Below are 16,286 nucleotides of genomic sequence, written 5' to 3' on the forward strand. Positions count from 1 at the left end.
CAGTCAATAATTATTTCATTTTTGGAGCCCATAGTTAAATGCTATCTAACCATAGTGATGAACTAGTCTACTTTGCTCACTTCTCTACATCCCAGATCAATCATAGGACCACAGAAAGTTGAAGTTAGAAGAGATATTAGAGATTATCTAGTCCATTCTCTTTATTATCTTAGTCCATTATCTCTCCATTCTCAGATGAGAAAATCAAGACCAAGAGCAGCCAAGAAAGTTTCAAAATCACATAAGTTCTATGTAGCCAAGTCAAGTTGACTGAAAATAGTGAAAAGCCTTGAGAAAATAAATTACAACAGTAGTGCTTCCCCAGCATTGGAAACCAGATTTCTCAATAGCTTACTGGTCTGCCTCATCACAATACTTTTTAGGAAAGCTTCTCCCATTTTGCACTTTTAAAGGTGTTTTATTTTTAATCTAAGCATGACAAATTTCATTGTGTTAAATTCAACCCAATACTCTAAGCTCTTAAGGTATTTTTGAATCATGACAGTCATTCAACATATTAGCTATCCTTCTTATCTCTGTCACATATAAATTTGATAGGCATATGTATCTAGTCCTTTATAAAAATCAATAATAATATTGAACAATAGAGGATCAATAATAAATTCCTGGAGTATTTCCCTAGGGACTTCCTTCCAAGATGACATTAATATCATTAATGACCATTAATTACTTGCTAGGTACAGCCTTGAAATCACCTCTGATTCCACCTAAGTACTAATGTCCACATCTCTGCACCTTTCACCATTTTGCCCACAAGAACAACATGATAGACTTTGTTCATATCGTCTTCTATTATTAGCTCCTGCTTACAGTTTCTACATACATTTTTAAAGAAAAATCTAAGTTTGCTGAGAAGTTATCAGTGTATCCACATTGGTTTCTTTGGACAATTCCCCATTTTTTTATCTGGTAGGAATTGTATCACTTTGTTTCTTCTGAATTCCATTCTTCAGAGCTCCCTAATCTATCCTGTCTAAATTACTCCAAAGAAATTCATGCTTATCTTAAAACATCATCTTAATCCTAAATCTTTCATTTCTCTGAACCCTCTAAAATCTGCTCTCCAAAATCTTGGTGTAAGGTTACATTCAGTTGGGTTTTTGTCCTCTGCCATCACAAATTCTATGATAATAGTCACTGCCTCCCTGGATTCTCAAAGTTTTCATTCAAACAACTAGTTCCTCCTTCCATGTGAGAATCAGATACAGAATAGAATTCATCCTCCACCTTACCCCATGTCCCCATAATTTTGTCTACTCCATATGTCAAAAGAAAGAAAATAAAGAAATTATTAATTGCTCTGCTTTTGGCAGGAAGGGAGCTCTAGCATATATCCAGATAACTGAAGTGTTCTGTCATTATTATTTCAAGCCTCTATGACAGGCTTGGGATATGCTTCCCAAATGTCTCATCTATATCCTTTTTCTGATCAGCACCTTGTACCATATGCCACAGCAAAATCCATGAGGATAAAAGAAATATTTTAAAATCACATAATTTAAAAGTTAGAGAATAGGTTATGCTTGTCACAGCTAGGGGAAAATATAATAGCCAGCAGCAAGTTAAAGGAAATTATAAAATATAATAGATAATTTCATATCTCTAAAATTTTTTAAAATTTGGGTAAACAAAAGCAATACAGTTAGAACAAGAAGAAAAGATGAATGGAGAAAAAATCTTTATACTGATCATCTTTGTTAAATTATAGGTGATGTAAAAACTAGAGATATCAACAAAGATTTTTTTAATCTGTTATGAAGTTGACATCCAAAAGCTATAAAAACTTGACACAAATATATAAGATAAAATCTATTTCCCAATATACAGTGGTCAAATCATAGGGAAAATGCTTTTTAAAATAAAAAACAAAAACTACTAACAATCATCTGAATATTCAAAATCATTAGTTTTGAAAGAAATGCACATTAAAATAATTGAAGTATCAGAAACTTTGTGAGTTGACAAAGATGGAAAAAATTCAATGTTGTAGTGACTGTAAAAGACATTAAAATTAATTCACTGTGGGTAGAGCTGTGAAACAGTCCAACTATTCTGAGCAACAATTTGAAATAATCAAAAGAAAGTTACTAAATTGCTCATTCCCTTTGACCTACTGATTCCACTACTGAGTATATACTTCAATAGATCAATAACAAGAAAGGGCCCATATGTACATAAATATTCATAACAGTATTACTTGTACTAAGCAAAAGCTGGAAATAAATCATGTGCCCTTCATCCAGTCTCTCTCCTTACTGATCTTATTTATTTTGTATGTATACTGTATATACATGTGAAAAGGTAGTATGTCTCTAGTAGAATGCACATTCCTTGAGATCAGAGATTGTCTCACTTTTTGTTTCTTTCTAAGCACCTGGAAAAATGCCTGTCACTTAGTAGGCACTCAATAAACACTTTACTCAAATGATTGGTTGATTGCCCAGGGATTCTTGAATGGCTTTAAAAAGTGTGGTACTTCAATGCAATGGAATATGAGATCAGGAATAAAGAAAATGAAGAATTAACAGAAACATGGGAGACTTGTCTGAAGTAAAGCAGAGAGCAGAGATAAAATAACAGGATAGAAAATGATTTTAGGACAAGTCAGAGGAAATATAAAATATAAAGATTATCAAGATTAAATTGAAAGCATAATTTTTCATTTCTTCTGACAATTAGTAAAGTAGGTGAGAAGAAAGTAACATGTACCCTCAGTCAAAAAGCTTTTTTGTAAGTTTTTCTCCTTTGTCATAAGAAAAATATAGCTTGTGGGAGATTTTTAAAAATTAAACGTGGTCCTTTAAAATACATTTATTAATATCTTTTCTTTTTATATCACCTTCTAACATATACCTTTCTAATCCCACTCATAGAGAGGAAATCCTTATAACAATTAAAAAGGGCCGTGGGGGGCAGGAAATAGTTCAATCAAACTAAGCAATATATCTATATCACATGTGTTGTTAAGCTTCCATAGTCTCCCACATCTACAAAGAAATAAATAGGGAAAGTAGCTTTTAATATATGACCTGGGGCAACTAACTGGTAAATGGATAGAGTTCCAGGCCAGGAACTAGGAAGAACTGAGATCAAATCTCTCTTCAGACACTAACTAGCTATAGGATCATCCACAAGTCACTTAATTTCTGCTTCCCTCAGCTGTAAAATGGAGCTAATAGTATCATCTACCTTCAAGGGTTGTTGTGAAGATCAACTATAAAACATTTATCAGATTGTCTGGTGTATCATAAATGATATATAAATGGATATATAAATATAAGCTGCACTGGATATATAAATATAAAACCACACTGGAATGGTTTGCCATTTCATTTTACAGCTCATTTTACAGATGAGGAAAATGAGACAAAAAGGATAGGTGACTTGCACTGGGTCACATAGCTAATAAGTGTCTAAGCTCAGAGTCTTTCTGACTCTATACCTCTCACTCTATCCATTGAATCACGTAGTTGCCCAAGCTGTGACTTGGGTGGTCATTCTCCAATCAATGGGCATCTACGCTTCCTTGCACTCTTTTCTACTACAAAAGGTGTTGTTATACATTTAGGAGTCTCAGGAGACTTTCTATTGTCCTCCAAGGGGAATAGGCCAAACAATGGAAACTCTAGGTCAAAGGATACAAAAGTTTTAGTCACTATTTTTCCTTATTTTTAATTCATTTCTCATTTTAATTTTTTCTCAATTTGTTTTAAGTAACGTTTTCCATAGTGGTTGGATCAATTCAAAGATCCATTAGTTAGTCTATTTTTCTATAACACTTTCAACATTGATCCATCTCTTCTTTTTGTCATCTTGGCAAATTTCAGATGGGGGAGGACCCAAGGATTGTTTTGTTTTACATAGCTATTAATTAATTAATGTCTTGGATAATTCTTTCATTTGGTGGTTAAAAACTGGTCATTATTCTCTTGAGAACCACCATATCCTCTGACTATATATATATATATATATATATATATATATATATATATATATATATATATATATATATTTATGGCTTTAGAGATATTCGATAGAAATATCTTTTTTTCCCAGCCAACTACTTCCTTCTTGTCCTAATTGCTTGAAGATTTCTATAAAATCTTTATAATTTTTCATGATTGACTGAAATGACTGGTTTTATCTTTTTGATCATCTCGGGTCCTTGTTGAGTTAAGAATTTACCTTTTGGTCATAGTTGTGAAAGAAACTTGATCTGGTTCTCATAACATTTTTATGATATTTTAATTCTGTTTCTCTCCCTTTGATCCTTCTGTAATTTCTGCTTACATTTTAATTGCTTTGTATCTTTTTATTCTCTTTATCTCTCTCTGTTTATTTTTACCACTATCACTTCCATCAGTCTATCTTTCCCTTTTAAATAACCTCCAAACATGAAGCAATAGATTTTCTCTTATTCTTTCCTTGGCAGTTATGTTTATTTACCTTTCTTGTGTTTCTATTCAAAGAGAATATTCTACACACAAGAGAAATATTCTACATATATAAATACATATATATGTATTTTAATAGCTTAAAACAATAATTAAAGACTTTTGGAATACCCTGTATGTATTGTATGTGTGCCTTTACTTTTGTTGAGCATCCATCTTTCTGAGCTGATTAGTTTGGGTTTGTGAATTTGTCATTTTGATTGCAACTTTTTAACTCCTTTGCTTTTTGACATATGCTGCATAATTCCCTACTGAGACTTCTTATGACTTGGAATAATCTTGTGTTATTTAAATTTCTTTTTCTTTATATACGAAGATCTTTCTCTTGGATTCTGAGAAATTGTTTTTTATTTAAATTGTTAAATATAGCTACTGTATGACTTGGGAGTTTAAAGTATCGACTTTATTTATAGAAGCAATCAGTGGATTCCCTTGACTAGTATTTTCTGGTTAGTGTTTTGACATTCAGGGTATTTTTCTTGTATTGTTCTTGCATTATCGTATTGAGGAGTTTTTTGTTTGGTTTTTGTCATTTTTTAAAGATCTCTGATTTTTAATTATCTCTGGATATCAAAGTCAATTGTTTTGGCTTATATGGACTTCATTTGTTCATTTAACATGACTACTTTTTGTTTCTCCTCTCCTAGATTTTCCTTTAATATTTTTAAAAATACTAAATATGTTAATCTGTTACTTCAAGAAAAACTCCATCATGGATTGAGTTTTCTTTTTTTAAAAAAAAATTTATTAATTGAGTTTATACATTCTTGACTAAATGTGTTTGGAGCACACATTTGTGGTCAGGAAGATTTAGATTAAAATTTTTTCTTAGAAACTTACGAGCTGTGGGACTCTGGGAAAGTCATTTATCTACCCTCAGCCTCAGTTTCTACACCTGCAATAGAGAGAGAGAGAGAGAATAATAAACCAACTTCATATTTGTGAGGATCAAATGAGGTAATATTAGCAGTTCCTGAAAATTAGTAGGTACTTGGGGCGGCTAGGTGGTGTAGAGGATAAAGCACCAGCCTTGGAGTCAGGAGTACCTGGGTTCAAATCAGGTCTCAGACAATTAATAATTACCTAGCTGTGTGACCTAAAAAACCCCTAAAATAGTAGGTACTTAAATATTTTATTTATTTCCTTCCCTTAAACCTAGAACCATGAGGGAAGAAGTACTCAGCTGCCTTCCATGGCTCTAGCTTTCCAATTCCATTAGGACTTGGACAAAGTAGCTCCAAAGATAGATGGGTAGTGGTGATGATAGACATTTAGTTATCTAGCTAGCTAACTAGATACATACATACATACATACATACATGCATGCATGCATAAATACATACATAGACAGACAGGAAAGAAGGAAGGAAGGAAGGAAGGAAGGAAGGAAGGAAGGAAGGCAGGCAGGCAGGAAGGAAGGAAGGGTGGGGGGGAGAAAGGAGGGAAGGAAGGAAAGGAGGGAGGGAGGGAAGGAAGGAGGGAAGGAAGGAAGGAAAGGAGGGAGGGAGGAAAGGAGGAGGGAGGAGGAAGGGAGAGGAGAGAAAGGAGAGAGAGAGACAGAGACAGAGAGACAGAAAGAGGAAGAGAGAGAAGAAAAATGAAGGGATAATTATAAATATGGAGATATGTGATTTTAATTTCACAATAAATTTTTTAAAATGAATCTGTTTATATCCCTTTCTATATTTTCTTTCCCGATGACTAAAGGAAAGAAAAGGAAAGACTATGCAGTTTTTCAGACAGATCCACAGCTGCCTCCCCAAGAAAGCAGGGAGATGCTTTCTTTCTATTCTCCCTATGTCATGGTATCAACTCTGTACTATTCATGAGGACTTTAAAAATGTGGCTTATTTCCAAGAAATCATATCTGAAGGATTCAGAAACTCCAAATATTGGCACCTCTCAGTTATTTATAGACTCTTGTTATATCTCCCAACATAAGTAGTATGATATAGTAGAAAGATTTTTGGATTTTGGAGTCAGAGAAATTCAGTTCAAAAGCTGACTCTGTGCCAAGCAAGTTACTACTTTTGTAATTTGAGAAAAGTTATCTTAACTTCTGGGGTTTCAGTTCCTTTCCCTGGTAAATGAGGTACTTGGGGGATGTCCTCTAAAATCCCATACAAGTCTAAATCTGGGACTTATATTAGTATTTCATTACCTGGGAGACATGGAGAGGAAGAGAATCAGAGCAATTGAAAGAATATATGTTTGGCCCAAGAATTGCCATTTTTTATCTTTAATTTTATAATTCAGGAATTTAGACCCCAGGAAAATGCACAAAACATTATTGATTTTTTGGAACCTCATTAGACAGCTCAAAAGACTATGTAACAAATCTTTGAGATCCATCTGTACTGGGGGAAAATGATGCACCTGTTAGACTTGCTATATATGTTTGTTCTGAGAGCCTAGAACTATTTGTTAATACTGGGAAATATATATGTATACCTGATGCCTTTTCCCACCACATATGTCTGTGAAAGTGGATATTCTGTACTTGCTATGTTGAATAACATATTGTGTGTCAACATCTTGGGTAAAAAAGTTTCTTTGCTTCCATCAGACTTCCAATCTCTGAAAATTGAAAAAACAACCCCAACCAACTCATTAAATAACTTAGGATAATAAACAAATATGCAAGCCTTCTGTAGACCAAATAAATAATGTTTCAAAAATATACCTCTATGTACACACATGCATATATATATATATACAAATATATATATATATATATGCAGACATACATATTATCTGTTTTTAAAATATATGTAGATGCATACAAATTTAGTAAAGACACAAGTCTATTCAAAGGCATGAGTGATTTCACTGTAGCCTTTGTCAGTATGTATCTTCTCAAAGACTTTTACACAGTTTATAATATGTTACGCTTTTGAAATTTCTCTCAATTTGTTTAATCCTCATTTTAGAAACAAAAAAGAAAGAAAATCTATATTATAGGTGCTATCATTATTCTCATTTTATAGCTAAGAAAATTGAGCCTGATAAAGATTAAGTAACTTTCCAGGATCACCCAACTAGTAAGTGCCCAAGGAGGGATTAAAACTCAGATCTTCTGATCTCCAACTCCAGTGCTCCATCCCTTATATCACACAGCTTCTTTATTTTCATGTAAAGTTCTGCAATCAAAAAAAGTATGTATGTGTATATATATATGTAAGTATGTATATATATGTATATATGTATATATATGTATATATGTGTATTATATATGTATATATGTATTATATATGTGTGTATAATATATATGTATATATACATATATATGTGTGTGTGTATATATGTATATATATATATATATATATATATATATATATATATATATATATATGTTGGAAACCTCATCTAGATGACCTCTGAGGTATCTTGTTATTCTGATGAGTCTAAAAATACAGCGAATACAAAATTCACAAAGAACAGAATTTCATGGAATCCCAGAATTTAAATGTTGGGAAGGACCTACATAGGCATCCATACATGAAGAAATCTCCACTCTAAGCTGCCAGATCAAATGGCATCAAATCTGTTCCTGTATAACCTCCCAGGAGGGAGAACCAGCCACTTTTTAAAGCAGCTTACTCCATTGTTAAACAAGCCTAATTGTAAAAAGAATAGGTAGAAGTGGATAGAGTGCTAGACCTGGAGTAAGGAAGACTCATTTTCTTCAGTTCAAACCTAATCTCAGACTCATACTAGCTTTGTGGTTTTTTGCAAGTCAATTCTTTTACAGTTTTCTCATCTGAAAAATGAGCTAGAGAAGGAAATGGCTTAGCATTCCAGTATCTTTGTCAAGAAAACTCCAAATAGGGTTATGAAATCACTGAATTACAAGAGTGCCAGAATGAATAAGAGTAGAGTGGAACCAGGGAATAATGCATATAATAATGGCAACATTAAAAGACAAACTTTGAAAAACTTAAGAATTCTGATCAATGGGTGGCCACCCATAATTCCAGAGCTGATGAACTGAGCTACCTCTCTCCTAACACAGGGGTGAGGGATTCACAATGTAGAATAAGTTACATTTTTGGACACGAACATATGAGGGAATTTTTGGTGTAGGTGACAGTATATTTGTTACAAGGGGTTCCCCCCCTTTTTTCTTTTAAATATTGAGGTGAAGAGAAAAACTATATACTTCTTAATTGAAAATAAAATGATACACTTAAAAAACCAAACAATCTACTGCAATGCAAGAAACATAACTCTAAAATAAGTTACACACAGACTGGAAGAAAGAATAAATAAAATTTCCAGCAAATCTAAAAATGTCAAGACAATGAGGGAATTTATGAGAAAGGTATGGTTCCACTGACTGACTAATTAAGTTCAATATATTGCATATAAAATTACATACACAACTGGAAACTGAATAACCTCATTTTAAAGGAATGAGTGAATCAAGCAACAAATTAGAGAAAGAATTAATTATTTCATCCCATATAATGACAATAATGAAACAACATAACAAAATCTATGGGATACACTCGAGGCGACTTTCAGGGGATATATTACATCTTTAAATGCTTGCATGAATAAATTAGAGAAAGAAGAAATCAATGAACTAATCAACTAAAAAAGTAAAGAAAGAACAAATGAAAACCCCCCAATTAAATACCAAATTAGAAATTCTAAAAATTAAAGTAGAAATTAATAAAATTTAAAGCAAGAAAACTATTGAACTAATAAATAAAAGTAAGAGTTGGTTTTATAAAAAAACAAACAAAAAATAAACATCTGGTCAATTTGATTAAAAAAAAGAAAGAAGAAGACTAAATTGCAATTATCATAAATGAAAAGGTGAACACCACCAATGAGGAGGAAATTAAAGTAATAATTCAGAATTATTTTGCCCTATTCTATGCCAAAAAAATTGACAATCTAAGTGAAATGGATGAATATTTACAAAAATATGTTTACCAGATTAAATGAAGAGGAAATTAAAAACCTAAATAACCCTAACTCAGAAAAAGAAATTCAACAAGCCATTATTTATCTCCTCAAGAAAAACTCTCCAGGGCCAGATGGATTCACAAGTGAATTCTATCAAACATTTGAGGAACAATTGGTTCCAATTCTATATAAACTCTTTGGAAAAATAGGTGAAGCCGGAACTCTGACTAACTCTCTATGATACCAATATTGTGCTGATAGCTAAACCAGGAAGAGTTAAAACAGAGAAAGAAAATTATAGACCTATCTCCCTGATGAAAATAGATGCAAAAATCTTAAGTAAAATCTTAGCAAAACAATTACAAGTTATCACTAGGATAATACATTATGATCAAGTAGGATTTATCCCAAGAATGAAGGTTGCTTCAATATTAGGAAAACTGTTAGTATAATTAATAATATCAATAACATACCTTTCATAAATCATATGATTATATCAATAGATGCTGAAAAAACTTTTGCCACAATACAGCACCCATTCCTAGTAAAACACTAGAGAATGTAGGAATAAATGGTTTGTTCCTTAGAATAATAAGCAGTATCTATCTGAAACCATCAACAAGCATTATATTCAATGGGGAGAGGCTAGAGGCATTCCCAATAAGATCGGGGTGAAACAAGGATGGCCATTATCACCCACCACTACTATTCAATATCATATTAGAAATGTTAGCCTCAGCAATAAGAGAAGAAAAAGAAATTGAAGGAAATAGAATTGGGAAGGAAGAGACAAAATTCTCACTCTTCGCAGATGACATGATGGTATACCTAGAGAATCCCCCAAAAAATCATTTAAAAAACTACTAGAAATAATTAACAACTTTAGCAAAGTAGGAGGATATAAAATAAACCCTCATAAATTCTCAACATTTATGTATATATACATATATATGTACATATATATATATATATATATATATGACTAGCAAGACACAGCAGAAAGAGCTAGAAAGAGAAATCCCATTCAAAGTAATCTCAAACAATATAAAACACCTGGGAGTCTATTTGCCAAGGCAGACTGAAAAACTTTTTGAAAACAATTACAAAACATCTCACACAATTTAAATCAGATTGAAATAACTGGGTAAACATCAACTGTTCATGGATAGGTTGAGTGAATATAATAAAAATGACAATTCAACCAAAACTAAACTACTTGTTTAGTGTGCTACTAATCAAAATTACAAAAAATTACATTAATGAGTTAGAAAAAGTTGTAAGTAAGTTTATATGGAGAAATAAAAAGTCAAGGATTTCTAGGGATTCAATGATAAAAGTACAAAAGAAGGTGGCTTATCCTTACCAGATCTAAAATTATATTGTAAAGCATTAGTCATCAAAACTATCCAGTATTGGCTAAGAAATAGAGTGATGGCTCAGTGCAATAGACTAGGTGCAATACCAGGAAACTATTATAGTAATCTGCTGTAATATATTAATCTCTCAAAGAGTCCAGATATTGGGATAAAAACTCTTTTTTCAATAAAAAACTGTTGGGAAAATTGGAAGTTAGTGTGGAAGAGACTTAGATTAGACCAATACTTCACACCCTATACCAAGATAAGATCCAGGTGGATACAGGATTTAGACATAAAAAAACAATATTATAAGCAAACTAGAAGATCAAGGAGTAGTTTACCTGTCAGATCTATGGAAAGGGAAGCGGTTTGTGATCAAGGAAGAGATAGAGAACATCATTAAAAAACAAACTAGATAATTTTGATTACATTAAATTAAAAAGCTTTTGCACAGACAAAACCACTGTAACCAAGATCAAAAGAAGTACAGTAAATTGAGAAACAATTTTTGCAAATAATATTTCTGACAAAGAACTCATCTCTAAAATATACAGAGAACTGAGTCAAATTTTCAAAAAAACAAGCTACTCATTAATTGACAAATGGTCAAAGGATATGCAAAGGCAATTTACAGCCGAGGAAATCAAAGCAATCCATAGTCATAAGAAAAATTGCTCCAAATCATTACTTATTAGAGAAATGCAAATTAGAGCATCTCTGAGATACCACCTCATACCTCTCAGACTGGTCTATATGACCAGAAAGGATAATGATCATTGTTGGAAGGGTTGTGAGAAATCTGGGACACTAATACATTGTTGATGGAGCTATGAACTCATCCAACCTTTCTGGAGAGTAATTTGGAATTATGCCCAAAGGGCAACAAAAAATGTGCATAGCCTTTGATGCAGCAATACCTCTACTGGGTCTATACCCTGAAGAGATTACGAAAAAGGGTAAAAATATCACTTGTACAAAAATATTCATAGCAGCCCTGTTTGTGACAGCAAAGAATTGGAATTTAAGTGAATGTTCTTCAATTGGGGAATGGCTTTACAAACTGTGGTTTATGTATGTCATAGAACACTATTGTTCTATTAGAAACCAGGAGGTATGGGAATTCAGGGAAGCCTGGAGGAATTTGTATGAACCGATACTGAGCAAGATGCGCAGAACCAGGAAAACATTGTACACTTTTAACAGCAACATGGGGGTAATGATCAACCTTGATGAACTTGCTTATTCCATCTTTGCAACAATCAGGGATAATTTGGGGGTATCTGCAATTGAGAATGCCATCTGTATCCAGAGAAAGAATTATGGACTTTGAACAAAAACCAAAGACTATTAACCTCAAAATAGGAAAAAAAATATCTTATTATGTAATTTTGCAATCTCATACTTTATTTTTCTTCCTTAAGGATATGATTTCTCTCTCATCACATTCAACTGAGATCAATGTATACCATGGAAACAATGTAAAGACTAACAGAATGCCTTCTGTGGGGGTAGGGGGAGGGGAGCAAGAATAGAAGAAAATTGTAAAACTCAAAATAAATAAAATCTTGCTAAAAATTTTAAAATTTAAAATTATATACACACAATTATACACACTATTGACTGTGGACATATATCCCACCTCAAAGATGAACAAACATCTTCTTCTGGCCAGTTAGAATTTTAACTGCTTCTTTGGTTCAGTATACTTAGTGATTAGTTTAATCCTTTTGTCCTCATACCTAGCTCACTATAGCCCAAAGTGCTCAGTGGTTCCATAGAAGTTTTTAATTCCAAAATTCCAACTAGGAAAGTTTTATTCTCTTTTCTACGCTCATTCCAAGGTCAAAAAAAAGTCCTTCTGTGCACAAGAAAGAAGTTAACAGGGAAGTAATTTTGCCCTTTAGAAATAGCTCTTTATTGATCACAAAATTGATTGTGTTTACCAGTCTTCTAAATCAGGAAACTGGTAAGCAGAAATGACGTGGGGACGGATGTCTCCTAAGGTCTCCTAGAGTGGGCCACAGAGGTAAGGAAAGATTTTCTTCTTAACTCAAAAGAAAAAATAGGCATGATTACATGATTTGAATCTCTGTCATTTACTTCCAAATTCAGCATTCTTTCTAGTATGGATTTCCATCACAGATTGTTGTTTGCCCTTCATTCTCAAAGAGCACCAATGATATTAAGAGGGTCATATCTTGACTTGCAAGTGAATTAGATTTAAGTGAGGCAGAGCTTTGTACAGTCATTAATTAGTCTCATTAACTCCTCCAGTGTTATCAGAGTCCAGGGGCAAGATACAGATAGGACAAATAAGATGACCCCTGATACAATAGGAGACTGTGACATTTTTAAGTTAAGGTCTTTCCCAGGTCTCAGTCAATCTGAGGCAACATCAAATTGCTGATTTAAGGCTAGATAAGAAATGAGGCAAATCGTTTGCCTATTTAAAAAAAATTAAAACTTTAGTGTGTGTGTGTGCGAGAGAGAGAGAGAGAGAGAGAGAGAGAGAGAGAGAGAGAGAGAATGAGAGAGAGAGAGAGTTAGAGAGAGAGAGAATGAGAGAGAAATAAACTGAAAGGGAAGAGTTGATCAGGGCCCAAACATGAACCATGTCATGGTTCTCAGGCTTATCCTGGGATCTATAGTTAGCCAATCAGTGAGAGCAGAGTGATTTGAGTTTAAGGCATGGTCATTAGTTCCAATGGAATTTCCATCTCCAAAAAAGTAAAACCCATACTTATACACACTTTTAAAGGAGAAAGAATGGCAGAAAAGGAATGGCAGATCCTCAGAATTAGTTAGGAAAAAGACTGCTTTGAAAGTAGAAGTAATGTCTGTTATCTTCTCTAATATAGGAAAAAGAAAAAAAAATGATGGGGGTGGCTAGTATCTATAGGAGAAAAAGTAAGATGGGGGATGTTGAAAAACATTAAGTCTGTGTGACATGAGTATTGGTTGAAGGAACTGTGCATCTTGGGCCATGAGAGGAGAAAATTTGGGGGGTAGAATAGCATAATAACTATCTTCAAGTATTTGAAGAGTTCGTATGAGGAGGAAGGATCAGATTTGTTGGCCAAGCAGCAGTCTGAGGTCACAAATCAAACTACTATTTTTCATAATGAATGTATGAGCATATTTTTACACATATATACAGTTACCATTTTATTAGGTTCCTATCTTTTTTAATGTCACTGATGCTGTGACCTTAACTTCATTTCTTCCATAAGTTCTGTGACTTTTAATGCATATAGACAATGAAAATATTGTTTTTTCTGCTTCACATAAAAGAAAATCTTGGCGTAGTTACTGGACTTAGCTAAGGCTTCATAGTCATTAAATGATAAAGCAGGGATTCAAATCAATGTCTTATTCAACTAATGCCAGTGAGTATTCTTCATACTTCAGCACATCATCCTTTTTAATAATGCATATTAATACTTCATGTTAGAACTTTATATTTAAAAATTAATCTTCATATATAGTTATCTCATCTGATAATCATAATTCCATGATATGACAAAGACAAGTAGAATAGTATCCCCATTTGGCAGATGAAGAAAAAGAGAATGAATTAATTTTCTATCTCCTAGGCGAAAAGGATATCCTGTGAAATGCTCAGTATAATTCTTGTGAAGAATTTTTTTCAATTCTAAATTATGAATCTTCTATGAAATATCAATGAACCAGATAGATTTGGAAGAGGTGGAATTAACTATACAATTTGTCTTTTAACTTCTCATATCAATTTTATAACATTACATAGTAATCTTTTATTCTTTGAAATGTGCATCATTCTGTATATAACTTGATCCACAATGTATTAGTGTTTGTTTTTCCACAATTCTATGACAATGAACTCACCCATTTATTTAGAGTAGGATTATTCTTATTCCAATGAAGTTGTCTTCTTCTCCCCACTTTACTATTAATGAATTTAGTCATTTTTCAAATAAATAATTATGACTTGTGTTTCGTCCTTATAAATTAACCTCATGTCCTGTGATCATTGCTGCATTGAGGAATGTATATTCCCTATTAAGTACCCATTACATGGCAGACATCATGCTAAGCATGGGGGGAAGGGGAGGATAAATGCCTATAAATTAAGACAGTCTTTACATTCAAGGTGCTTACAATCCAGCTGTTATATCTTCTGAGGAAATATTTTACGTTCACAGATAAGTGAGTACTGAACACTTTCAAAAATAAATAAAAAATGATTTGGGGGAGATACTACGAACTAGAAGAATCAGTCAAGGTTCCAAGTAGCATATAGCATTTGAGCTAAGCTTTGAAGAAAGTTATGAATTGAAGATTGAGAGTTGCAGATGTGGACAGCAACCTCTATTCAGATATGAATTTAGGAAATAGAAAATTATTTATGGTGAGGTAATAGCAAATAAGGCAAACTAACTAGAAAATAGAATGCCTAGAGTGGGGTGACATATAATCATTCTAGAAAATAAAACTGTACTAGGTTGTGAAGAACTAAAAATTCCAAATAGACATTCTGTAATTTATCCTAGAGGTTATGAAGAGTAACTCGTGTGACATGATTAGACTTGTGCTTTAGGAATATCAATTTGGCAGCTATGAATAAATTGAAAAGGACAGTACCTGGACTCTGGGAAACCAATTAGGAGACTCATAATCTTCCTGGTGAGAAGTTATAAAGACCCGAACTAGAGGGTGACCTGGTGAGTGTACAAGATGTGAATATAGGAGATTTTGAAGAGGTAGAATTGACCAGATTTGGCAACTAATTGGATTTGCAAGGTAAAGGAAGCTGAAGAGTAAAGGGTCAATTCTTAATAGATCTAGATACTAGACTTTTATGTTCGATATAATTAATTCAAATATTTGTTTGCTTTTTTTAGAGATACTGTTTTTTGTTGTGCAAAAGCATTTTATCTTTATACAATCAAGCTAAGCAACTTTGTTTCCAGTGATTTCTTATTTTTGTTTTATTAGTAAAAATGTCCTTTTTTCATAGTGAATGAAAATATGATTCATTTTTAATCTAGTTTTTTGATATTTGTTATTTGATAGATTGAAGGATGGATGGATAGATGGTAGATGTGTAAGTCGGCAAGCAGATCCTGATCCAATTAAAGATTATTTTGACATATAATTGGAGTACTAGCTCTAAATTTTTATTTGTTTCTTGTCATGTAATTTTCCTCAAAGTTATTTTTAAATTTTTTTTACTGATTATTCATTCTATTTCTCAGTGTCTTTTACATATAAGTTAAATATGTACTGAGATATTTTTTTATTTAGGACTATTTACCTTTTTGCTTAATAATAAAAGATATTTTTTTCATAATTACTACTGGTAATCTTCTTCCAAAAGTTTTATTTTTCATAATTTTTCTTCATATATTGTATGCTTAAATACTTTCTCATGTGAATTTTATTATGATTATGTTTAATTCTTTGGAATAATCTATTGGTCATTGGATTTCCAATCTGTATCTGTAAATTGGTTTGAAAAAAATCACCATTTTACCATGATATAGCTCATATAGAACTTATT

At 32.6% G+C, this 16,286-nt stretch overlaps 1 long non-coding RNA gene across 1 annotated transcript in view; it reads right to left on the reverse strand.

The window, feature by feature from the left end:
• Positions 1-5,315: 5,315 nt before the first annotated feature.
• The window catches only part of LOC141494745 (uncharacterized), a 215,610-nt gene continuing 204,639 nt past the window's right edge, over positions 5,316-16,286 (reverse strand). Inside the window, exons 3-4 of the long non-coding RNA XR_012470556.1 lie at positions 6,927-7,052; positions 5,316-5,370 (exon numbers count right to left, since the gene is read on the reverse strand). This is a non-coding gene — a long non-coding RNA (uncharacterized LOC141494745). The remainder of the gene's footprint in view (positions 5,371-6,926; positions 7,053-16,286) is intronic.

Source organism: Macrotis lagotis, chromosome 8 (genome assembly GCF_037893015.1).
Source record: "Macrotis lagotis isolate mMagLag1 chromosome 8, bilby.v1.9.chrom.fasta, whole genome shotgun sequence".
NCBI classification, from domain to species: Eukaryota; Metazoa; Chordata; class Mammalia; order Peramelemorphia; family Peramelidae; genus Macrotis; species Macrotis lagotis.